We start from the raw sequence: 7980 nt of genomic DNA, 5'->3' as shown, positions 1-7980 counted from the left end.
CGGTGTGGGAAACGCCCACGAAAATAAAAATAAAATGGGATAAAGCAAGTAAACATGCACGTATGAAGTGTTCCCCTATTTTGAGGGAAGGGGTTGAGAACCACGCGAGGCTCTAAAGGTGACACACACCCCCCCAAATGCAATGCAAGCGCGAGATAACAAGTAAACATTCATTCAAACATACATTCATGAGTCGAGGGATTGGTTTGATTACGTACATAAGACAAAAGGTCCTAAAAATGAAAAATGCAAGCCTAATATCCAAGTGCAATGCATAAAAAGGGTAGAAAAGGAAACGAATGGCTAAGTCAAATGCTTGGACCCACTTAGGAAGTCCCCAGTGGAGTCGCCAACTGTCGCGCCCCACTTTTCGGATGAAAAATAAATACTTGTTTTTTTTGTTGAATTTTATTGATTTGGGAAAAATGAATTTTGTTGATAGAAACAAAAATGGGTCTAAATGGGACTTTTAAAAATGCGACGATTTGACCCAAGAAAAATAGTCCAAAAAGGGTTTTTATATGAAAAATGGAGTCGCCACTTGGTATAGAGTTAGGGTGTACCAAGTCACCCAAAAAATGAAATTTTTAAAGAAAAAAAGTAAGAAAACCCTTTTTAAACGACTCCTAGTCCACGTAAAACAAAGAAAAAGATTCGGGAGTCACATTTGACGAAGGGGAAGGCAAGGATAAAAATCCAAGGCACCCCTTCGACCTAGCCAAGGCTAGTTGCGCGACTTAAACCAATTTTCCCTAATTTTTCTACCCAAGGTATGTATGCAAATTGGATATGACCAATGGATGAGAAATGCAATCTTAAGTCTAGAAATGTCTCTGATGAGGCTTTTGATCCCATTCACATGGATTGTGAAGGTCAATAAGGAAAGACCTCATAGAAAATCATGAGTGATGCAAATGAGGACTCAAATGAGAGTGTAAGTGTGCAAAGTGTAGAAAAAAGGTGCATGTGCGCAATTTGAAAGTGTTTGTGTGCAAATGAATAAAAATATAAGTGCTCGTGTGCAAGTGAATGAAAATAGTAAATATATAAGTAAAATAGGTGCAATGTGTGAAGTGAAAAGTAAAGAAAGTGAATAAGTGTGTGAATATGACATGTGGATTTAAAATATAATTAGTGAGGAAAATAGTGAGAAAATGATATGAAAATGCATGAACTTAGAGGAATGCATCAGGTCGGGTACGGGAATGACCTCTAGTTTTTGTGATTTTAATTTTCCCTTTGATTAGAAGGAAAAACTAGCGTGCTAAGGCTATTTTGAAGCCACACTCGCTCGTTTCCCTTACCCAAGGGGGTTTCTCAGGCAAATGGACCCTATAACTAGCATGAAATGCAAAGGCCTAAAATGAAAGGGAAAAGGTTATAGGGACATGCCAAATGCCATAAAAACTAAAAAAATGCATGAAATGTAGTGGAGCATGCGAATGTGAAATAGCGAGGAGGGTCCCTAAGGGTCTAGCGTTGGACTAGCTCATATCTAGGAATTCCTACTAGCGTTGGACTAGTGGAAACGTATATTCATTCATCACATTCATTCAGGCTATGGAAAGCGAGTAGACATGCCAAAACAACTCATAAACACGTAGCACGTAACACTTAGCATGCTCGACTAGATGCAAAAACCTAATAAAGCAAATTAACACATAGCAACGAAACACACAATCAAGCTAATGGACCTATTACATTTTGCTAGCTAGGCACATGTCTTCAATAGGTCTTCATCCAATGCTCCTTCAAGTCCTATTCTATTACAAGCCAAGAGGTGTACACATACCCCATCAGATAAAATAAAAAGGAAAACTTACAAGCCAAGAGGTGTACACATACCCCATAAAATAAGATAAAATAGAAGAAAAACTTAATAAAACAAAAGTAAATAAATGAAATAGATTAATGAAAGTTAAAGAAAGCCAAGTAGACATGCAAATCTCATCTAGCACGTTGGATCACATAGGGAGAGACAAAAAAGGTAAATGAAATTATACCTCCTCGCAATGGTAAGCAAATGAAGAAAAAATGGCTTCAAAACAATAAAATGGTCAAGGCACCAATTTAATAGTAAAGTATAAGCAAAAATCAGCAAAGCCCGCCTAATTGCAACCTAAAAGCAATCAAATAATGCATAACTTCCGAGAAAGTAAAAGCTATTGGTCAAACTTTTAAGATGGAAAAACTACCAAGGCCCCAATTGCGAAATCGACCAATCATTCAAACTCAATTAACACATTTTTGGGAAGCTTCAAAACTCATAAGTAATGAAAAGGTCAAGTAATCACAAATAATTACATAGATGTTCAAGCATTTAAATAACTTAAACAGCCTATGTTTGCCAAATTGGGCCTAATTGAAAGGAAAAAGAAATTTGAAGGGTCAAATTGATTGATTCTCCCAACTATTTGGGCCATAACGGAACAAAGGGAGACTTGGGGGCCAAAATGTAATTTTCTGAAGTCTTTTGCATGCATGCTACGCAGGAAATTTCTTATGCAACATTCATTTGAGGCTTTCTAGCAACTTCAATCTTCCGAATGCAGATTTCCTACCAAGACTCCAAACAAAACTAACAAAGATCATCTCTCAGCACCACTTGACAACTGGACATCCAAACATGAACACTAAACCACAGAAAATCAAATGAAGACCAATGAAGAACCAAAATGGAGGAAATGTGCAGCAAGGTGGACGCAAAAACAACTACCATTCTTTCTGCGAGATTTCTTTTTCGACCGAAACGTATCTGTGCAAAGTGACTTCAACCAAAACTCAGGTGTAAAAACCTCAATCCATTATTACCATTAAACAAAATACATTTGCACATTCCCAAGATTGTAAAAAAAAAACAGCTAGTCAAGAAAAATGCAGCAAAAAGTGTTTTAAAAGCAATTCAAGTAATACTATGGTTGCAATGACCGGGCTTGCCATGTTGTAGATTGCAATGGCTTCGCACTTGCTACAAGTTATATATATGCTCAAACAGCCAAACGAATCAGCAAATCAAACAAACCCAAAACCTCATTCAGTACGCAGCTAATTTCATTGTCAAAAAAACAAGGAAAAGCTGCTGCAACAAGCCGACAACTTTCAAGTTCATTGCAGCAGATTTTATACACAGGCTTCCGCAACTAATTTGAGAAAGAAACCAGCTGCATTTCGTTCCCAACATCACAGTTTTAGGCTAAGGAACTAACCACATAAACATCCCAATCCAAACAAGCAAAACTCAGCCAAATATCATAAAAAAAAAATCTGGAAAGCATGCGTGCAATGGCAAGAAACTTCAGCTTCTGAAATGTTTCATTTGCTGCCATTTTCTGCCATGATTTTCTATCCCTTTCACCGTAGCAAATACCAAATAAAAGGCTATTTATCAAATTGGTTCAAGACTAAGCTCAGATCATCAAACAAACTAAAGCTGAAATTCCCTGCTCAAACTCACGGCCATCAAAATTTTCCAGAACTTAAGTGTTCATAAATCCAATATTTTCTTGGCTAAAACGTAGTATTACTTACTCAAATTTGACCTGTAAACACTTAGTTAACGGATTAGCATTTCCAGTTCACTATCATATGCAAACAACAACTATAGTCATCTAAAATTTCCAGCTCAAGTCTCTTGGGTTACCAAAGAAAAATTCCAGCAGCTTGTTAGTCGTAAATCACATATTTCCTCGGCTCATTCAGTGATTTAAGTACTCAAATTCAACATGCAATTACTTAACTAACTGATTAACATTTCTAGTTCAAAACTCAGATTCGATCAACAACAAAAATCATCCAAATTTCCAGAAATTGGTTCAGCTAGCCTCGGATGAAGTTGCGTGCGACAGTTTGCATTTTATTCTTATTTTTCTTGCTTTACCGAGCTAATGAGTTGCATGCAGAGCTTAATCATCTTGTTATTAACCAGCTAATCACAGTTACAAGCTCCGATTGTCAAGAAATAAACCAAGTAAAACTGCATTATTCCTAATCAAGCTCAACCGAGCTCGGATAAAATTGCATGCAACAAATTCTTTTGTTTCATCTTAATTTCTTGCTTAGCCGATTGATTATCCTCATGCAATACTTAATCATCTGATTCTTAGTGATATAATCACATTTGTCTGCTCAGATTACTCCAAATAAGCAAGATTAATGCTGCATTTTCATTTCAGCTCTCGGCCGAACCATCTCTGTCAAAAATCAGATTTCTTATCCTTTGATTTCATCATCCAAGTGCCTAACCATTACATGCAAGTTTATAAACAGCATCATCTACCTATAGTTAGTTAATCTAGGACCAGATTTTACCTCGGCTTGAGAGTTCAAGTTGTGCGACTAGCAGCTACCAAATTTTTCCTCGGCTCGCTGGTGAGCTTGGTATGGTTGGTTCGGGTTCAGCTATTGCAGACCGTGGCGTTGATTGTTGGATTGATCCCAGCTGGGTGCAGATGAGGAGGGAAAATGGATAGTTGGGCAGTGATGAAGGGGATGGTAAAGAAGCTCGCACGGTTATCTCTTGCTTTCACCCTCTCTCGAACAGCTCAAGGCCGCAACTCACACAGCACTTTCTCTGATTTCCTCTCGTCGTTCATACCAAGGCAGGGAGTGAAATGAAATGGAATGGTGTTGTGGAATCTTGGAGTTGCTGAAATGGAAGACAAGTCGTGAATAAGGGAGGTGGAAGCTGGTGATGTTGCAACCGTGAAGTTGGGTGCAAATGGAGTTGATGGTTCCCTGATCTCTTTCTCAGCTTACGGACAGGGCAGGAACGAAATGGAATTGCAGCTCGCGGCTTCTTCCTTTGGTCGATACTCACGAGGAGCAGCTCTCACTCACTTGCTCTCGGATGCTACAATGAAGATGAGGTGCAGTTGTGGTTTGATATCTGAAGTGGAATGAATGAAGTGGGTGCCGTGGTTATGGAGATGTTTGTGGACAGAATTGGTGGAGTGTAGGAGTTGGTTTGCACTCCGGCAGAAATGGAGATGTTTTTTTTTTTTTTTTTTTTTTTTTTGAAACAAACAAAATTGATAATAATAAAAAGAAATAACCAAAACAAAATAATTAACATTTGATGAAAAATAAACTAGAACAATAAAGTGCCATTTCCATTTCTTTTCCATTTCCCATTTTCATCGTTTTTCTCTTTTTTTTCTTCTTTTTTCAAAATAACTTAACAAAAATAAACAAAATGCCAAAAGATTGAATTTAGAAGACATAAAACATATTTTGTGGGCAATTTTTTTTTTTTCTTTTCTTCTCCTCTTTTCTTTTCACTTTCTCATTTTCATTCATTTTCTAAGAGATTCTATGCTAACAACTTAAAAATAAAAATAAAACTAGAAACTAAAACTAAAAATCGAATAAAACAAAAATTAAAAAATTAAAAATGAACAGCAAATGAAATTACACCAAAATTTGGTGTCTACACAAACACTATCGGAGATAGGAAAAACTATACCTGCGTCAAGCCATTTAAGAATTTCATTTCTTACCACCTCTTTCATGTTTGGATTGAGTCTTCTTTGTGTTTCCACCACTGGTTTGCAACCGTTCTCCAATAAAATTCGATGCATGCATATAGAAGGACTTATACCTTTAATGTCTGAAATTGTCCATCCAATTGCCTTCTTACGCCTTCTTAGAACTCGTAACAACTTTGCACACTGTTCATCATCAAGGTCAGCACTAACAATTACAGGTAAAGTTTTATTTTCTCCAAGAAATTCATACCTTAGATGAGTCGGAAGTGGCTTGAGCTCTAACTTTGGAGGTTCAATTTCTGAAGGTTGTGAAAACCCTTTTCCTTGGCCAAGACTTTCATACAAATTACCCCTTTTATAAGGTGCTTGAAAATCCAAGTATTTGGCCAATTCTTCAATTTCTTCACAAACATCTTCTTGCTTACCTAAACTCATTAAACAATACTCAAGAGGATCTAAGTCAAAGTTGACTTGACTCATCTCTTGGGTTAGTTTATCAATTGTGCCAATAGAATAAGCATGATCGGTAAAAGAAGGGTATTTTTCCATTTCATTCAAATTAAATTCTACCTCTTCTTCACCTACTTGAAACTTAAGTTTGCCATTTTTTACATCAATAATAGTACCTGCAGTAGCTAGAAATGGTCTACCTAGAATAATTGGCATAGATATATCTTCTTCCATATCTAATACCACAAAATCCACTGGAATGATAAATTTTTGAACTTTTATCAATACATTCTCCAACACTCCCAATGGATATCTAATAGACCGATCCGCTAGTTGCAAAGTGATATTAGTGCGTTTAAGCTCATGCAAACCCAATTGTCTAGTTAAAGGTATTAATGATACACTAGCACCAAGATCACACAATGCCTTAGAAAAATCAACGTTACCTATGGTGCAAGGTATAGAAAAACTCCCCGGATCCTTCAACTTCGGTGGTAGCTTATTTTGAATAATTGCACTACATTCCTCCGTTAATGCTATTGTTTCGCAGTCTTCCAACTTTCTTTTTCTAGTCATGATTTCCTTGAGAAATTTCGCATAAGATGGAATCTGCAAAATAGCATCGGCAAAAGGAATGTTAATGTGCAATTGTTTGAAAAGTTTAACAAATTTTTCAAAATCTTTATCAAACTTATTTTGCTTTAATCTTTGTGGAAATGGAACCGCAGGGGGTATTGGAATGGTAGTGGAAGATGATGGTTGCTTTTCTCTTGGATTCTCCCGCCTATTTTCCTCCACAATCGCCTCTTGGTTCCTCTGCTTTGCTTTTCTTCTTGTTTTTCATTCTCATCTTTCTCAACTTCCTTCACTGGAGGATCTTCTAATTGTCTACCACTACGAAGAGTAATGGCTTGCACCTGCTCCTTAGGATTGACCTCTGTTTTGCTAGGTAATTCTCCTTGATTTCGATTATTCAAAGAACTAGCAATTTGACCAATTTGGACCTCTACATTCCTGTACATTGTAGTGAGTTGATCCAGTTTCCCTTCTACTCGTTCAAATCTGTCCGAAGTCACCTTAGCAAGTTTTTCCACCGCGATCTCCCAACTTGGTTTAGTTTCAGCCTGTGGTTGCCTTGGTTGAAATCCCGGCGGATTGGTTGGCCTTTGTTGATTTCCTTGATCCTTCCATCCGAAGTTTGGATGATTTCTCCATCCCGGATTGTAAGTATTCGAATAGGGGTTATTTTGAGCATTACGATTGTAATTATTGACGAATTGTACCTGTTCAGAATCGACACACTCATTAGTATCATGTTCACCTCCACATACAGAACAGCATGCTACATGTGCATTAGATGAACTTGGACCTTGTCTACTTAGCAATTTCATCACATTATTCATTTGAACACTCAGCGTATTGAGAGTGTCCATTTCTATCATACCTGCGTGACGTCTTGTATTACCTCTCTCATTGGCCCATTGATAGTTATTTGCTGCCATTTCTTCTATCAAATTATGAGCTTCTTGGGGTGTTTTTCCCATTAAAGCTCCACCTGCAGCTGCATCAATAATAGTTTTAGTGGAGAAAGATAAACCATTATAAAAGGTTTGTATGATTAACCACTCCGGCAGTCCATGATGTGGACATTTCCGAAGCAAATCTCTAAACCTTTCCCATGCCTCATATAATGATTCACCTTCCAATTGGCTAAAACTAGTGATATCCATTCTAAGCTTAGCAGTCTTACCTGGTGGAAAATACTTATTTAAGAATGCTCTTGATAATTCATCCCATCCAGTGAAAGTATTGGGAGCATGAGAGTGTAGCCAAAGTTTGGCCTTATCTCTCAATGAAAATGGGAACAATCTTAGCCTTATAGCATCATCACTAACTCCATTCATTTTAATTGTATCACAAATTTCCAAGAATGTAGCTAAGTGTGTATTAGGATCTTCTACTGCATTACCTCCAAATTGAGATTGTTGAACCATTTGGATAAGTGATGGTTTAATCTCAAAGTTGTTAGCATTTACCGCAGGCCTTG

The 7980-nt window shown here is 37.2% G+C and overlaps 1 non-coding gene across 1 annotated transcript; it reads left to right on the top strand.

Annotated features, from left to right (window-relative positions):
• The first annotated feature begins 7565 nt into the window (after positions 1 to 7565).
• Positions 7566 to 7672, top strand: LOC113764318. Its single transcript, XR_003467589.1, has one exon. It is a non-coding gene; the product is annotated as a small nucleolar RNA R71 (small nucleolar RNA).
• Positions 7673 to 7980: the final 308 nt, after the last annotated feature.

Source organism: Coffea eugenioides, chromosome 2 (assembly GCF_003713205.1).
Source record: "Coffea eugenioides isolate CCC68of chromosome 2, Ceug_1.0, whole genome shotgun sequence".
Taxonomy (NCBI): domain Eukaryota; kingdom Viridiplantae; phylum Streptophyta; class Magnoliopsida; order Gentianales; family Rubiaceae; genus Coffea; species Coffea eugenioides.
This window is presented reverse-complemented; position numbering and strand designations above follow the sequence as displayed.